The sequence below is a fragment of the Myotis yumanensis genome, unplaced genomic scaffold, assembly GCF_028538775.1.
Source record: "Myotis yumanensis isolate MYYU_CA2020_CCGP unplaced genomic scaffold, mMyoYum1.0.hap1 SCAF_15, whole genome shotgun sequence".
In the NCBI taxonomy this organism is placed as follows: Eukaryota; Metazoa; Chordata; class Mammalia; order Chiroptera; family Vespertilionidae; genus Myotis; species Myotis yumanensis.
In genome coordinates, this window is record NW_027223766.1 from 80,947 (window position 1) to 97,496 (window position 16,550).

General features: G+C 48.5%; 2 pseudogenes; one reads left to right on the forward strand and one right to left on the reverse strand.

Moving 5' to 3' along the window:
- Positions 1 to 5,290: 5,290 nt before the first annotated feature.
- LOC138993436 (THO complex subunit 1-like) lies at positions 5,291 to 9,944 on the forward strand (annotated as a pseudogene).
- Positions 9,945 to 11,416: 1,472 nt separating this feature from the next.
- Positions 11,417 to 13,306, reverse strand: LOC138993437 (general transcription factor IIE subunit 2 pseudogene; annotated as a pseudogene).
- Positions 13,307 to 16,550: the final 3,244 nt, after the last annotated feature.

Below are 16,550 nucleotides of genomic sequence, written 5' to 3' on the forward strand. Positions count from 1 at the left end.
GAGAGACATATCCATGGTACCAGTCACCGTGACCTCAGCATTAACAGAGAACTCAGGCAACAGCTATGGGCAATTGGATTGTAAGAAGAGGGTCCCTCTTGACACAAGGGTCAGAGGGGTCAATACAGGAAAAAGGAGAGTCCCAGGACAGGGCTTTCTCAGCCCAGGATGTCAGGCTCTTGGCACAAGACAACTCCATGTATGGGACATATACCAAACATCCATAGTCACGGCATAAAAGGGAGGTGCCCTTCCTGGAACAGTAGGGTAGGGAGATTCTAGAAAAGGCTGTGTTCAGGAGAGAAGGAGACAGGCCAAAGAACCAGCAAACAAGTAGTTAGATTTTTAAGAAAAAGGAAAAAGGAAAGAAGATGTGGGGCAAAGCTGGAACATAAGGACAGACAAAAGGGAGGCACATGTGATCCTCCCAATGGACAGGTGGTTCCAGCTCAGGGCTGCACATCTGCTGCAGACGGGCACTGGTCAGGTGTGCTAGGTTGAGGCGGAGATGGAGGGCGGTGAGACATAAGGTCGGACTAGACGGTCTGGAATCCACACAGTTGAGTCTGCGTCCTGTGGAAATATACAAGCATATCCTCTCCCCCGGGTTAAAAGTACATCAGGTCCCTTCCAGGCTCCTGTAAGCAAGTCTCTCCATTTGACGAGGACTTTAGGTTTAGTTAGATCAGGGTTCCAATGCCTGTACATCGGGGAATTTCCTTCAGAATCTACATTTAGTATATTAATTACAAATAGAGTATGTTGTAGAACATGATGAGGAGAGGAATATTTAAACTCATTTTCTTGTAATTTTTTGTAACAGGAGTAAATCAAACACCCCTGGGGCTATATAATAGAACTCCCATTTGAGACAAGATATCTCTTCCCCATAATGTAAAGGGGATAGTTGTAATTACATAGGGACAGAATGTTCCTGAATGTTGATCTTCATCAGCCCAAGTTAAAATCTGAGAACTCTTTTTTACATTAGATGCCTTGCCTAGTCCTACTAGGGAAGTGGAGGTGGTGTGCGTGGGCCATGAAGAGGGCCAATCCTTCCCTGCTATGCAGGAAACATCTGCTCCTGTATCCAATATACCTTCAATTGTTTTTCCCTGAATTTGTAAAATTTTTGTAGGTCTAGTAGCATGGATTTCTTGTATCCAAAATGCTGCATCACTAGATCCAAAGCCTCCGGCCCCTCTGGCTTCCTGAGTAACAGCTGTCCCTATTTTATGTATTGGTAACAGGAGTAATTGGGCAATTCTCTGGTTGGGCTGAATCTGTATAGTTGTGGTGGGTGGGGAAAGTAAAATCTGTATTTCTCCTGTGTAGTCTGCATCAACAACTCCTGGGATGACTAAGATCCCCTGTAACGAGGTGGAGCTCCGCCCTAATATTAATCCTACAGTTCCCTCAGGCAGCGGCCCAGACACTCCTGTAGGAATGGCTGCTACTGGCGAGTCTGGGGTTAGTATTGCGTGGGTGGTTGAATGGAGGTCCAATCCTGCACTGCCTGGGGTTGCCCTGAAGAGGTCACTGACGGATTGAAATTTTCAAAGGGGTTGAGGATTGATGCCCCTATTATTGCAGGGGCCTGGGGCCGGCCCCTTCTCAAGTTTCCCAATTGAGGTGATGGGATAGAACCTCCTTGGGAGCGGTTTGTAGAATTTAAAGGCCGACCGTTTTTATGGTATTTTGATCTACATTCCTTTGCCCAATGGAATCCTTTCTGACATCGGGGACAAACGGTTTTTGGAGGATTAATATTATTCCCTGATGTATTTCCAGGCTGTCGAGGAGCTTGCCATCTGGCTTGAGTATTATTATTTCTATTTGGGCATTCTCTGCTAAAGTGCCCAGATAAGCCACAAGAGTAGCAGTTCATATTTCTTTTATTACCTGTATTATTGCTGGCTTGTCCTATGCCCTGTACATATTGAGGGTATGTCTCCCCTTTGAGAGCTGCAGCTATAGCTACACCCTGTATAAATGCTGGACTTACATCAGCACACTGTTTTATAAAATCATTTATAGTTCCCGTTCTGCAAATCGGCCTTAATAAAGCCTGACAGGTATTATTAGCATTTTCAAAAGCCAGTTGTTTGATTAGGATATTGGCAGCCTCTTCATTATTGATTACTCTCTTGACTGCCTGTATGAGGGGAGAAAGGAAATCCTGATATGGTTCCTCGAACTTCTGTTTAATCTCTGTAAGGGAGGTTGTTTTTCCTGCTGTATAAGGTAGGGATTTCCAGGCATTTACTGCACAACTGTTTACTTTAATAAGTGCCTCTTTGGGCATATACATTTGCTCCTGAGCCGTGTTAAAATCACCTTCTCCTAATATCATGTCTAGGGTTACTCCTCCTCTTGATTTTTTGCTAGTGGCTACAGCTTTCTTAGCAAGATCGTCATATTCAGTTTTCCATAATAAGTAATTGCCTCCTGAGAGACAGGATTTACAAACCTGTGACCAATCATAAGGAGTCATCCATTTATTGGCTAGGGTTTCTACCAAGGTTAGTGTGTAAGGAGCTAGAGGTCCATATTCAGAGCAGGCCAATTTTAATTCTTTAAGTATTTTGTAAGGTATAGCCTCCCAGGTGGGGCTTTCGTCCTCATCAAACTCATTCTCATATGCAACTGGGAAGCAGAGTGAGAACTCAAGATCTCCATTAGCTTCAGCTTCTCTTATCGCCCTTTGAAATTTAGACATGGAGCTCCGAGGAGCCGCAGGACCTGGTTTAGGCTTTCTTTCTAATTTAGGGAGCCTGTTTTGAATGGGAGGGCCTCTCTCCTCTCTACTGACTGGAAAGGAACAATGATCATGTTTATGATATTTATTCTCCTTCCGATCAGTAGGCATAGCTAAATTGCTCTTAGATTGAGCTGGAGACAATAATGATGTGTCTTCTCTAGGTGGATCCGAGGGACTATTTAAAGTTTGAGAACGTTCAATAGTTTCTGCCTCTGGTGCCAAGATGCCACGAATTAAATTCCAGAGGGGAAAAGCATTTTCCGGGACCTTCTGGTCCTGCAGATGGAAGGTGTGATAATTCATAAATTGCTCTCCTATTTTAGTCCAAGTTGTTAAATTAACAGTTCCATCCTCAGGAACCCATTGACATGCATATTCTATAAAACTTTCTATCTGACTGGGAGTAATCTCAACTCCTCTGCTAGCAAGCAGATGCATCAAAAGATTAACACAGAGTCTTTTTTCTTTAGACTCAGTATGACCCATCTTGTCAATCTAAGTTTTGCACTAACTACCTGCTTACCCTACTTATCCTCTATACGAGGGGTCTTCAGCACCCTACGGTGCAGTCCTATCCGTCCCAAGTACGTCCAAAGTACGGGGGGACTTACCTTCGTGCCCCACGTTGGGCGCCAGTTGCTGGGGTCCAATCCCAGCGGGTCCAGGGGTCCCCAAAGGTGTGGACGGAGTCGGCGAAGAAGGAATGACACGAAGACAGCCTTCAGTTGATCAGCAGCCTAGTCAGGACCTCTAGCCAGGATCTCCAGCCAAAGTTCTGGTCGGAGCTCTGGTTAGGAACTGATCAGGATCTGATGTTTATTGTCTTGTTACATCCATATTTATACCAACCGATTTTAATCCTGTCAATTTCTATTACAAAGGTTAGGGCGTTTCTTATCTCCATTCCAGGGAGTAAAGATTATGTAGCTTAACTACCCGCCTGGCACTTAATTAAGGGGTTGTATCCCCTCCCTAACCTCAGGGAAAGATCCCCACCTGGGGAAACAACCTTTCTCGGAGAGGTGACCTTGGTTAAAAACACATGGCGCTAAAGAGAGCAAACATATTAAGAACAATATGCTATATATGCCAGGTCCCTTGAAACATATGCTGTGCAGATGTTTCTTTCCTGCAGCGACTGTGTCAAGCAGCAAGGATGGACTGGCTCCCGGCACTGGGACACTCACACACACACACACACACACACCCTCCCCCGCTCCTCACCCCCCCCCCCCCCCCCCCCCCCCGTAATCCGCAGGCCAACGCTCCATCAACTGAGCCAAGCCAGTTAGGGCAGAAAAACATTTTTGCCACCTGGGAGCTGAAAAATAAATGAGGCAGTACTCACAGATCGGATCATCTCATTCTCTCTCTCTCTCTCTCGTTGAAATTATTGGGGAGACACCGGTTCATAAAACCATATGCGTTTTAAAATAAAATAAAAAATGAATAAATCAGGTATGAATAAATAGGAATCTTTGTATGGAACTAAACAAAAAACAGCAACAACAAAAACATTCAAGTTATTCAAGTGGACAACTCAAGAAAATATCATCTGAATACATACATACATACATACCACATCCAGTATTCAAGCGGCAGGTGTCATCGGAGCACATTCTGCCCATGGAGCCCAGTGCATCAAGTCCCTCCGTCCTCGTAGATTTTTTCTCCGTCCGCCCGCCCTCCTCTTTTTTTTCTTCTCTTTTGCGGCCCACAACTTGCACTCCCCACCCAACATCCATGGATTTCAGCACAGGTAGGAGTGAAAGGGTGAGGGCTATGCCTTCCATCTTAAACCATATCCTCCATGTTGGGGCAGTAGCCACGTGCTCAGACCTCCTTCTTCCCGGAAGCCCAGGCCTCTGCTGGCCACACCCGGGATATCTTTAAACTAACCAATGACAGTCAAGGGATGTGAGGGCCATAAAAATTACCGCATCCTATGTAACAAGACACATCTTGTGCCTGCCCAATCGGCAGGGCTCACAGTCCCCTCACTCCATCCCCTTTTAAAATCCTGTTTTTTCTCACGGAGGCCTCTTCCCCTTCTTGCCATTGCATAGGAAGAAGCTGGGAGCCAGACCAAGGTCTGTAATAATAATAATAATAAAGGACTCTCTGCTTTTGCATCGGAATTGGCTGGATCCGTGTTTGTCTGTTGGGGATCTTGAAATCTGGGCATAATATTTGGGGGCTCGCCGGGATCCGAAACACCATTGAGGGACCCCCAGTCCGGATGGCCTGACTGACCACAGTAGGTGTCTCTGACCTTGCGTGTTTTGTATCTGTCCTGTGTGAACTCACTTCTGAAATCTGTAATTGCCTCCAATGATCTAAGTGGATGCACAGGGGGACCAAGGGCAAGAGGAGTCAGGGGACACCTCACACACACACACACACACACACACACACACACACACACACACACTTTCTCCGTGTCATTTCTTCTTCGCCAACTCCGTCCACACATTTGGGAACCCCTGCACCTGCTGGGCTTCGGCCCCCACAACACGCGCTGCTGCGAAGATGGCTCCTATACGGCCACGCTTCAGTGTAGCCGAAGCGCAGATGCGGTTTACCAAGTCTACCAGAGAAGCCCTGAACAACAAAAATATCAAGGCATTGTTGAATACCTTCAGCCAGTTACCTGGAACTGAAGACGAAAAAAATGTACCCTTGACCAAGCTTTCAGAGGTGTCCTGCAAGAAAAAATGATCAATCCACTCGTCGTGTGAAAATGTTTTAGGTATTATTTCTCTTGCTATTGGGGGAGTCACTGAAGGGATTTGCACCGCGGCAACACCCGCTGTCTTGTTGGCAGACACTTTGGAATGTCTGCCTTTGGATCAGTGTGACACAATATTCTCATTTGTGGGAAAAAATGTCGCTACTTGGAAGTCTGCTGGGAAAATTTATTTACTATGTATGTGCAATGACCCCTTAAGGAGATTAGCCAAAGCCCCGCACACACTTTTCCGTGCACGGATTCAACTCTTTTTGGCCAGGCTTTTCCCTTTACCTGAGAGATCCAGTCTTAACTTGCAGGGTCAGTTTAATCTGGAAAATGTCACTGTTTTCAATACCAATGAGCAGGAAAGCACCTTGGGTCAGAAGCACGCTGAAGATAGAGGAGAAGGAATGGACATAGACGAAGGTGACATGGGTGATGACGAAGCTCCAACAACTTGCTCCATTCCAATGGATTACAGCCTGTACCGCAAATTCTGGTCCCTTCAGGATTACTTCAGGAACCCTGGGAAATGCTATGAGAAGATGGCATGGAAAACTTTCCGCAGGTACTCAGAAGAAGTCCTGGCTGTTTTCAAGAATTACAAGTTAGATGATACTCAGGACTCAATAAAAAAGATGGGAGAATTAAGGGCAGGAGGAGAGCATGTATATGCTGCAAAATTTTTAACAAGTGAAAAGTTGCTGGGTTTACAGCTGAGCGACAGTAACTTTCGCCGATAGATTCTCCTGCAGTATCTCATTTTATTCCAATATCTCAAGGGACAGGTGAAATCCAAAAGTTCAAACCATGTTTTAACTGATGAGCAGTCACTCTGGATTGAAGGCACCACAAAATCAGTTTATCAACTGCTCTCTGAAAACCCACCCGATGGAGAGAGGTTCTCAAAGATGGTAGAGCATGTATTATCCACGGAAGAAAACTGGAACAACTGTAAAAACGAAGGCTGCCCAAGTTTTGTGAAGGAAAGACCATCAGATACTAAGCCGAAGAGAACCGCACCAGAGGACTTCCTGGACTTCCTGGGGAAAGGGCCCACCACAAAGATTCTGAAGAGAAATGAGGCGATAACAAGCCTTTGGGATCTCTGCCTGGATAATATGGAAGCTTGTAAATCAGCCCCCAGAGCCTATATTTCAACTTTGGAGGAATTCTTTGCAGAAGCCATTGAACAGGCAGACCCGGAAAGCATGATTTAAAACAAATATAAGGTGGTGAACCATCCAAATTATGGTTGGAGAGCCCTGAAACTGTTAGCACGGAGAAGCCCTCACTTCTTCCAGCCAAACGAACAACAGTTCAAAACTTTGCCAGAATATCTTGAACACATGGTACAAAAGCTAGCAAAGGAATCACCACCTCCTTCTGAAGACAGAAAAACGGGTGAGGGTGAAGATGAGGAAGATCATGATGCTGTAGCAAAGGGAAATGAAGGCCCTGATGCTCGCCGAGACAAACCTGTGACAGAGCAAAAATAGAGATGTTTGCCAACAAATTGGGTGAACAATGGAACATTCTGGCTCCTTCCACATCATCCCATATAGTAGAAGAAAAAACAAGTAAACAAAAAAACCCACAAAAACAAAAAAGTGTACCAAAACAAAAAACCCTCCTAAAAAGAAGAAATCCCCCCAAAAAACCAAAATAATAATAATAATAATAATTAATAATAATAATAACAATAAACCAATTAAAAAACCAACCAAACAAACAAACAAACAGGAAAACCTCCTCAGAAAGGACATTGATCCAGCCTTTCAAGGGGCGGAGGCTTCTGGAAGCCCATGTGCCCTGTCGCGGACTTGGTCTCTGAGCCGGGGCCTGACCATCCATCCTGAGAGGGAGTGGGGGTAAGGCTGGGAGGGGAGGGGGGGGGGGGCGGGTGGTTGGAAGTCCACCAGATGGCACAGCCCAGGCGGGGCCGGAGAGCCCGCCCTGCCCTCTGCTGGTCGAGAGGCGCCAATGCAAGCCCCCCTCCTGCAGCCTCCTCTGGGGAGGGCAGAGCCAGGTGACTTGACTTCCCCAGATCGGGCTGGACAAGAAGGGGGAAGGACAAGCAGGGGATGCTGTCTGCGACAAAGCAGGGGCTGAAGGGTGCTCATGGATGCCGAAGGACCATTCAGATCAAGAAGTGTCCATGCGTGACTGCGGATTTACACACACAGACGGGCACGCGGGACCGGGCACACACACACACACACACACACAAACACACACACACCAACAACAACACAAAGGTATTAATCCACTTTGTGTAGCAAAGCCACGGAAAATCTCCTAGGCCTGCCTCACTCGGCAGATATCTTGTTAGCGGGACCTTGTGCTCCCTTGTGTGTGTGTGTGTGTGTGTGTGTGTGTGTGTGTGTGGCAGGGGGACGCGGGGGGCGGGGAATGGGGGGGTTGGAGGAGGGAGGGATAGGTGTGTGGGTATGGGTGTAGGTGTGGGAGTTTGTGTGTGCGCGCGAGCGTGTGCGTCTGTGCGTGTACATCCCCAGTCACGCACAGACACTCCTTGCTTTGAATGGTCCGTCGCCATCCATGAACACCCTTCAGCCCCTGCCTTCTCAAAGACAATGCCACCTGCATGGTCTTCCCGCCTCGGGTCTAGCCAGAAATGGGAAAGTCCAGTCACCTGTCTGTGCTTTCCCCACAGGAGGTTGCAGGAGCAGGGCTTGCATTGACGCTTCTCGACCAGCAGAGGGCGGGACGGGCTCTTAGGCCCCTGCTCCAGTCCACCCAAATTCTGTAATCTACAGCCAAAGATGACGTCCTGGCCTGTTCATTTGATCGACACCCCGCCCACGCCCATCCCCCACCCCCCACCCCCCACCCGTAACCCTCCCCCCACCCCGCTAACTCTGTGCATGGATGGTCAGGCCCCCGCCCAGAGAACAAGTCCAGGCCTGGCCACCTGGGCTTGCCAAAGCCTCAAAAATTGGAAAGGCGGGGTCAACTTTTATTTCTGAGGAGGGTATTTTGTTGTTGTTCTTTATCAGAGGGAACGAGTTATTTTGTTTGTTTGTTTGTCTGTCTGTCTGTTTCTTTTTCCCACACCTTTTCGGGTGATTATGGCCAAGGTGAAAACAGCAACCGGTAAAATGAATCCCGAAAATGACTCGGCACAAAACAGGTCTTTTTCAGAGTTATTGAATAAAATAAAAGTTAACGAAAAATCTTTCTAGGAGTTTTAAATCCTATTTCCAAATAGAAGAAATAACTCCATCATTGGCCCCAGGTCCCTGGCCATCCTCGCGCACACTGACGTGCTGGTGCTTTAGCTGGTGTCCATCATCGCATCGTCATCGTCCAGCAGGGCGTCCATCTCCTCGGCGTCCTTCTGGCCGTCCAAGTCCTCGGTGTCCTTCATCGTGCCGTCAGCGTCTAGCTGGGAGTCCAACTCCTCGGTGTCCCTCATGGAGCTGTAAGCGTCCTTCTGGGCATGCAACTTTTTGGTGTCCCTCATCGCATTGTAAGCGCCCAGGTGGGCGTTCATCCTTTTGGTGTCCCTCATCGAGTTGTAAGCGCCCTTTTGGGCGTCTAACTGCTGGGTGCCCCTCATCGCGCTGTAAGCGTCCTGTTTGGCGTCCAATTGCTTGGGGCCCCTCATCGAGTTGTAAGCGTCCAGCTGGGTGTCCAACTCCTCCGCCGAGATCTGTCGCTTTGAATGGCGGCCCGTGCGCCTGCCTGGACGCCGGTTGCCTCCGTGGGCGCGGCCCTGAGTGCCGCCGCCGCCAAAGCCTCCAGATCCTCCGTTTGTAGTCACCCAGCCTCTGTTGACACTCGGTACCGGCCTAGGCTGCGTGTCTATCTGCGAGGTGAGGATCTGGATGTGGAGGGGACGGCCATCCAAAGGGATGCCGTCGTACTGTTTGCTGGCTTCCAGGGCGTCTGCCTTGCCTCAAAGTGCACGTGGGCTGTTCCCAGGCTGCGGCCAGAGCGGTCGTAATGGACAGCGGCCTGCTTCAGAGGCCCAAACTCCGCAAACAGCTGCTGGATGTCCGCGTCGGACACTCCGAAGTCCAGGTTGGACAGCAGCAGCTTCCCCCCGGTCATCAGGCCGGCGCCCCTGCCGAAGGCCCTGCGGAAGCGGTCGTGTTGCCACTCGTGGGGAAGCTGTCTCGGCCTGCTGGAGGGCGCCGGCCGGTTCCTGCCTTGGCCGAGGGCCGCCCTGCTCCGGAACGACCCCCCGCCCCAGCTCTCAGGGGCGGCGGCCTGCGCTCTGCCACCGAGGCCTCCCTGAGAGCCAGCCCTGCCTGGGTCCGGGCTGTGGTCCCTGCCCCCGCCGTGGCCGTGGCCGTGGCCTCCCTGGGAGCCGGCCCGGCCTCGGTCTCTGCCTCGGTCCCTGCCCCTGCCCCCGCCCCCGCCGAGGCCGAGGCCCCCACCGTGGCCGTCGCGCTGGCTCCTGTCCAGCCGAATGATATCGTCCAGTGACATGTGGATTTTGTCGGCCATGGCGGGACCCGAATCAGCCTCGGATCGAGCCTGTGCGGAGCCACGCCAGTCCTTCACTTCCCGCGTGGCGCCGGGGCTGTCCCAGATGTTGGGGTCCAGGCCCAGGGGGTTCCCAAGGGTGTGGACGAGTCGGTGAAGAAGAAATGACACCGAGACAACGTTCAGTGGATCAGCAGCCCAGCCACGCTCTAGCCAGGTGCTCTAGCGGCTTCTATCTACCGGGACCGGGACCTCTCTCCTGAAAGCGCCTCCCTTGGAGAACGAGGACGACGACCACGACCACGACAAGCCTAGGGCTAAGAAGTCTGTAAAGAAGGACTTGCGTTCTTTTATAGCTTCAGAGCTGGTGGGAGGAGCCAAATCAGCCGCCTGCTCGACCAATCAGCCGCCCCCAGGACCGATGTCACTGGTTGGGCCTCAAGTTGAGGGGGGAGGCTTGCATTGGCACTCCAGAACCAGGAGAGGGCGCCACTGGCCCGCCCAAGCGATTCACGGGGCTTGGGGGAGGACTTGGGAGACAGGGCAGGTGCCCAAGGAGGCCAGCAGGGCTCTGTCTCCACGCCTTGTGGGACGGCATCACCGTTTTTTCTCGGTGGATGTGGGGACAATACATACTTAGACAGGCTCTGGTGGGCCCAAGACGGGCCATTGGAAACAAAGCCACGGAAAATCTCCTCACTCGGTAGATATCTTGTGCTCCCGTGTGTGTGTGTGTGTGTGTGTGTCAGGGGGACGCGGGGGGGCGATAGGGTTAGAGGAGGGAGGGATAGGTGTGTGGGAGTAGGCGTGGGAGTTTGTGTGTGCGCGCAAGTATGTGCGTCTGTGCGTACATATCCGCAGTCACGCACGAACACTCCTTGCTTTGAACGGTCCGTCGCCATCCATGAACATCCTGCAGCCCCTGCTTTCTCAATGACAACGCCCCCTGCATGTCCTTCCAGCCTTGGGTCTAGCCAGAAATAGGGAAGTCTAGTCACCTGTCTGTGCTTTCCCCACAGGAGGTTGCAGGAGGGGGGCTTGCATTGACGCTTCTAGACCAGCAGAGGGCGGGACGGGATCTTTGGCCCAGGCCAAAGCCCCAGTCAACCCAATCTCTGTAATCCAGACAAAGATTATATCCGGCTCGGGCAATCTTGTGGGCCCTCCCCACCTCTCACCCCCACCCTGCTCACTCTCTGGATGGATGGATGGTCAGGCCCCCGCCCACAGACCAAGTCCGGGCCTGGCCATCTGGGCTTGCCAACGCCTGAGAAAGTTGAAAGGCCGGATCAAGAGTTTTTCATGGAGGTTTTTTTTATTTTTATTTTTTTTAAGGAGTGTTTTTTTTTTTTTTTTTCAATCTGGCATGACGTGGAATGTGGGGGGAGGAAGCTGACCTGAATCCAGTTCCTCAAGCTGGTTTGCCTCCTCTGTTGGTGTGTGGTGACCTCTTCACACTGCAAAACTGTTCACTATTTACTAGGAGCAATGTCAGAGTCATCCTTCAGCACTCCAGCCATGTGTTTGCTATGAGTCTTAAATCGTCGCTTTTTGTGTAGTGGGCAGGCTTTTTCCTTCTCTGGATAGGGGCCACTTTCTTTGGTCTGGATTCCTGCATGGAAGAAGTACCCTGTCGCTTCAGATATTCTTCTGAATATCTCCGCTGCCTTCTCCAGTTTTCTCTTCACCCATTGAATCCACAGTGACACTCCTCCACAGTTTCTGAAACCCTTCGTCCACAGAAAATTGACAGCTTTTATCATTGAAGAGAAGAATTTTCTTCTATTCTGGACGATTTACAAAGAATATCTGGACCCCTAAAGCCTTGACAGCTTTCTGGGAATTGGGCAGTTCTTCCTCTATGTCTTCTAGAAGAATTCCTCCTAAGCCTCGCTGGTCATGCTTATCTATGAGCAGAAGCAGAGCCTTCTTATCTTCTACTCAATGGAATACTACCGTGTATTGAAAAATAAAAAGAAGAAGAAGAAGAAGAAATTCTTGCTATTTGCAACAGCATGGGTGGAACTGGAGATCATTATGCAAAGTGAAATTAGCCAGTCAGAGAAAAATGAATACCATGTGATCTCACTCATTTGTGGAATATAGAGAACAACATGGACTGATGAGCAGGGACAGGTCCATAGACATCTGTACCACCACTCTGTGCTGGGGCCTCGGCAGCATGGCCACCACCAGGCAGTTCAGGGCTATCCCAGTATCTTTATATTTCTATCTACCTATCTACCTATCTGTCTATCAATCTATCTATCCCAAATCATGTTCATGTTCAATTTGTAACAAGGAAATTGGGGCTCCACACAACATGAGGAGCTATATTAAAGGGTCGCAGCATTAGGACGGTTGAGACCCCTGGTCTAAGGTTTATTTCTACCTCAATTTCTGGCCTCTACCCAGCCTGGCCCTGGTTTGGGCTTGGGCAGGGGGCAAACTACTGATGTGTTTCTCTCACATGGATTATGTCTCTTTCCCCCCCTCTCCCCCACTCTCTCTAAACATCAAGGGGAATATTTCCTCGGGTGAGGATTTAAAAAAAAATCGAACAAAGGTGGGTCACGAGGTCAGAAGGTCCAGTATTCAAAGTGCATGCAAGCTGCTCCCCCTGGGGTGTCCGGGCTGAATGTTTGAGAGCATCTCCAGGAAGGCCTGCGGGTATGGTGCCTCCACATGCTGGAAGGTGTTCTGGACTCTGCCTAACAGGATGAAGTATTTCATCTCCAGCCAGATGAGCCCGAAGTGGTTCTCATCGAACAGGATGAAGACTCCCCAGCCCCTGTCCTCCCCTCAGCCGCATTGGTGAATTCTGTTGGGGGTCTCTCTGGATCCACCGGATGCTGAACCTGCATGTGGCAGCTGTGGGAAAAGCTGTACAAGTCGTCCATGTACTCCACCGTGGCTGATTTCCTCTGTGTCAGGTGAATTCGAAACGAAGGCTCGAATTGCATTGGGCCGTCCACATGGGTGCTAAGGCGAGGCCGGTACATCCAACCAGTAATGCATAAGCCATCATCCACCACTACATTCAGAAGTCTTCTATAGCCATAATCTAGCTGCCACAAACCCAAAAGGTTTCTGTATGGGAACATCTTGGCGTAGACTTCTCTATAAGACATACCACTGATCGTCTCCAGTTTCTGCAAGTTTCCAGGAATGCCAAAGTCCTGGTGCCAGCGCTGTCCCCAGATGCTGTCGGTGTGCAGGATGTCCCGGAACATCTTGGCGTAGACTTCTCTATAAGACATACCACTGATCGTCTTCAGTTTCTGCAAGTTTCCAGGAATGCCAAAGTCCTGGTGACAGCGCTGTCTCCAGATGCTTTCGGTGTGCAGGATGTCCCAGAACATCTTGGCGCAGACTTCTCTATAAGACATACCACCTGATTCATCTGGATGTGGTAATTCTCTACCAAACTTCTATTTGGACAGGCATGAATGGGAAATAACCCAGACTCCTAGATGTTTAAGACTGGAAGGAACTCATCTAGGCTAACTCCCTCCCTTTATAGATAGAGAAACCAAGGCTCAGGGAGAGGAGAGGACATGATGAAACCCAGATTGCACAGCTTGTCTCTGAGGTAGGATAGAAGTCGAGTCACCTGCCTCCCATGCAAGGCCCATTCCTCCCCCCAAAGCCGCCAGGAGCCAGGCGTGCACCTGTAGGCAACCCTGCAGCACACCCTGGGGTGCCCCCATAGGGACACCGCCTATCTGGCTGCTCCCCTTGCTTCCTCCTTGCATGTCTCTGCTGTGCTTAAAGTAACACACACAGACCTCCGGAGCTCTGAGACTCCTGTGAAAACGGGCAAGCCTGCTATTATTCTGTGAAATGGGATTGTTTTCTGTCTTTTCTACTGAAGATCAATGAGCTGCTAGCCATCAAGGGATTCTTTTGTTTTTGAAGAAAACTTGGAGTAGGGTTCTGAGAGAGTAGTTGCATCACAATTAATTCCTACCAATGTTAAACCCAAGAATTAGATCCCAGAATTTTATAAAGAGTGGCAATGCTTTTGCTCTTTCTACTTCTAAACATTTTTTAAAAAATAGCATACACACTTGCATGCAATGCAAATAACCATACACTTGACACTTGGTCCTCATAGTGACTCTGGTAGGAGACAGTAGAGTAGGGGTCATTATCCCCAACTTACAGAAGAGGAGCTTGGTTCAGGGAAGCTACCTGTCTGCCTAAAGTCAAACAGGTAATAAAATGCAATGCCAAAACAATGACCTTGTCTAAGGCTTTCTTCTTTCTTACTGTGAAATTTGGCTTTAGAATTTTCTGCTCAAATTTTTCACATCAACACCAAAGAGCAACCTTTTCTGTTACATTTGAGACATTTCAGACACTTGAGTCCCTTAAAAAGGATAACAGCTTGACCCTTTGACTCAGGCAGCAGTCCCACAGCAGGCACTTCTCTCTGCTGGACACTAAATGACACAGGTGGGTTATGGGGGTGGGGGGTGAACTTTGGGGGTGCAGAAATGAGATTAACCTTTATGATGCTTTCAATTCTTCATAATGCTCTGCATCCTTTCAAAAGCAATCTGAGGTAGTTCTTAGCTTTGACAATAATTCAATCAAAAGTAAGACATTCATTTGTTCATTTCAAAAAATATTTACTCACTCACTGGTGCAGAGAAAAAGACTCGAAAAGCTATATCATGAGTCTAGGTGTACTGATTATTAGCATATTATGAATGCTAAAGTATCTTATCTTTTGTACAATGAATATATATAGCATTGGAAATAAGAAAACAAACAACAATGATCTCACTTACATGTAGAATTTATAAAGAGCTGAATTCATGAAAACATGGAGCAGAATGGTGGTTGCCAGAGATTGGGCCTGGAGGAAATGGGGCGATGCTGGTCAAGAGGTACAAACTTCTAGTTACAAGATGAGTAAGGTCTGAGGTTTTAACGTACAGCATGGTGGCCACAGTTAACAATATTAAATTGTATACCTGAAAGTTGCTAAGACAGTGTATCTTAAGTGCTCCCACTACAACAAGAAAAAAAGTAGCTATACATGTATCGACGCATCATGTGCACACATTAGACTTACACAACAGTTGCATGTCCATTACTAATATATATCTCAATAAAGTTGGCGGGTGGAGAGAGAGAAAAAAAACAAACAATTATGATTATTTGATTTTTAAAACATTTTCTTCATTCTGAAAAAGTGGGGGAAGGGGGTACCTCTACAGGGGATTGAGAGCTCTATCACTGTGAACCAAGTAAATAGAAAATGCAAACAATACTCTAAGCCTCAGACCAGAAACTTTGCTTTGCTTCTCCACCTGACTACTCTCAGCCTCCAAGGATTTAAAACAATATGCCAGGACATCAATGGTGTACAAATATTTTCAAGGAAGAATATATATCTATATATCTATATGTCTATATATCTATATATCTATATATCTATATATCATCTACATATCTATATATCTATATATCATCTATACATCTATATATCTATATCTATATCTATATCTATATCTATATCAGATTCAACATATAAAATCAAATGAAAAATTGCATAAATCCTTAAACCATTTTCAAGCTCATTGGTATCAATCTGATACCCTTACCCTCACCCCCATCCCCACCCCCTGGGGCAATTGTCAGTCTTCCTTGCTCTCAGAGACTCTTCTATTCAAAACTTTGGGAAGCCCTAAGGCAAAGAGCACCATCTGATCCCCACCCAGGAGCCCCCTCGCCGCTTTGAAAGAGCAATAACCTCATTAATAATATCACTTTTATGTTAGCTTTTTTTTAAGTCAAATTTTTCTTCATCTACTCTATCTTCTAAAATTCTTTACAAAACAGGTGGCAGCAAACATCTTGCCAGGGAAACCCAAAAGCCACAGGAGCATCCTTGGCTCTGCTTTCCTTGCTGGTGGGGCAGGGGAGGGGAGGGGGGCAGGGGGCCAGTGGAGAGAGAAGTGTCTGGCCTGGCGCCCTGGGCTCTGAGGGCTACCTCTGGGCTGCCTCACATTTCTGCAGGACAGCAGATTGCTCTGCACAAGGTGCTAATTCAGCCATTCCATAGGTATTTACTGAGTGAAACCTGGAAAAGGCCTCTTAGGGGACAGTGTGATCATTCACAAGCCAATAAGCAGGGCTAACGGATCAGATGTGGACAATTCATCTTTCATTAGACCTCAAACCACCTCTAGGATACAGCAGCTGGGCCCCTGCCGCACCCACTCAGAGCAGCTGGGCCGGATCAGGCAGGGGCTGTGGAACAGGGGTGCTGTCTGGGAGAGGCTAAGGCAGTCCCTGATCCACACCAGAATCACTGAAACCCTTGCACCTGACTTTGAGCTAACACCTCTAAATGCTTCCAATGGTGTCTGGTGTTATGCCCAGAGTTCGGGGTCCCCAAGAATCAACCACCAGGGAGCCTCCTCCGATGCAAAAGCAGAGAGTCTTTATTCAAACTAGTTTGCCGCCCCACCCCCACCCCCACCCCGTCAGCCACATTTGCAGATGCAGCAGCAAGCGGCTGAGAGAGCCCCGATTCCCAGGAGAACAAAGGTTATATAGGTCATTTGGGTGGGCTTAGGTAAGTGACGTGGG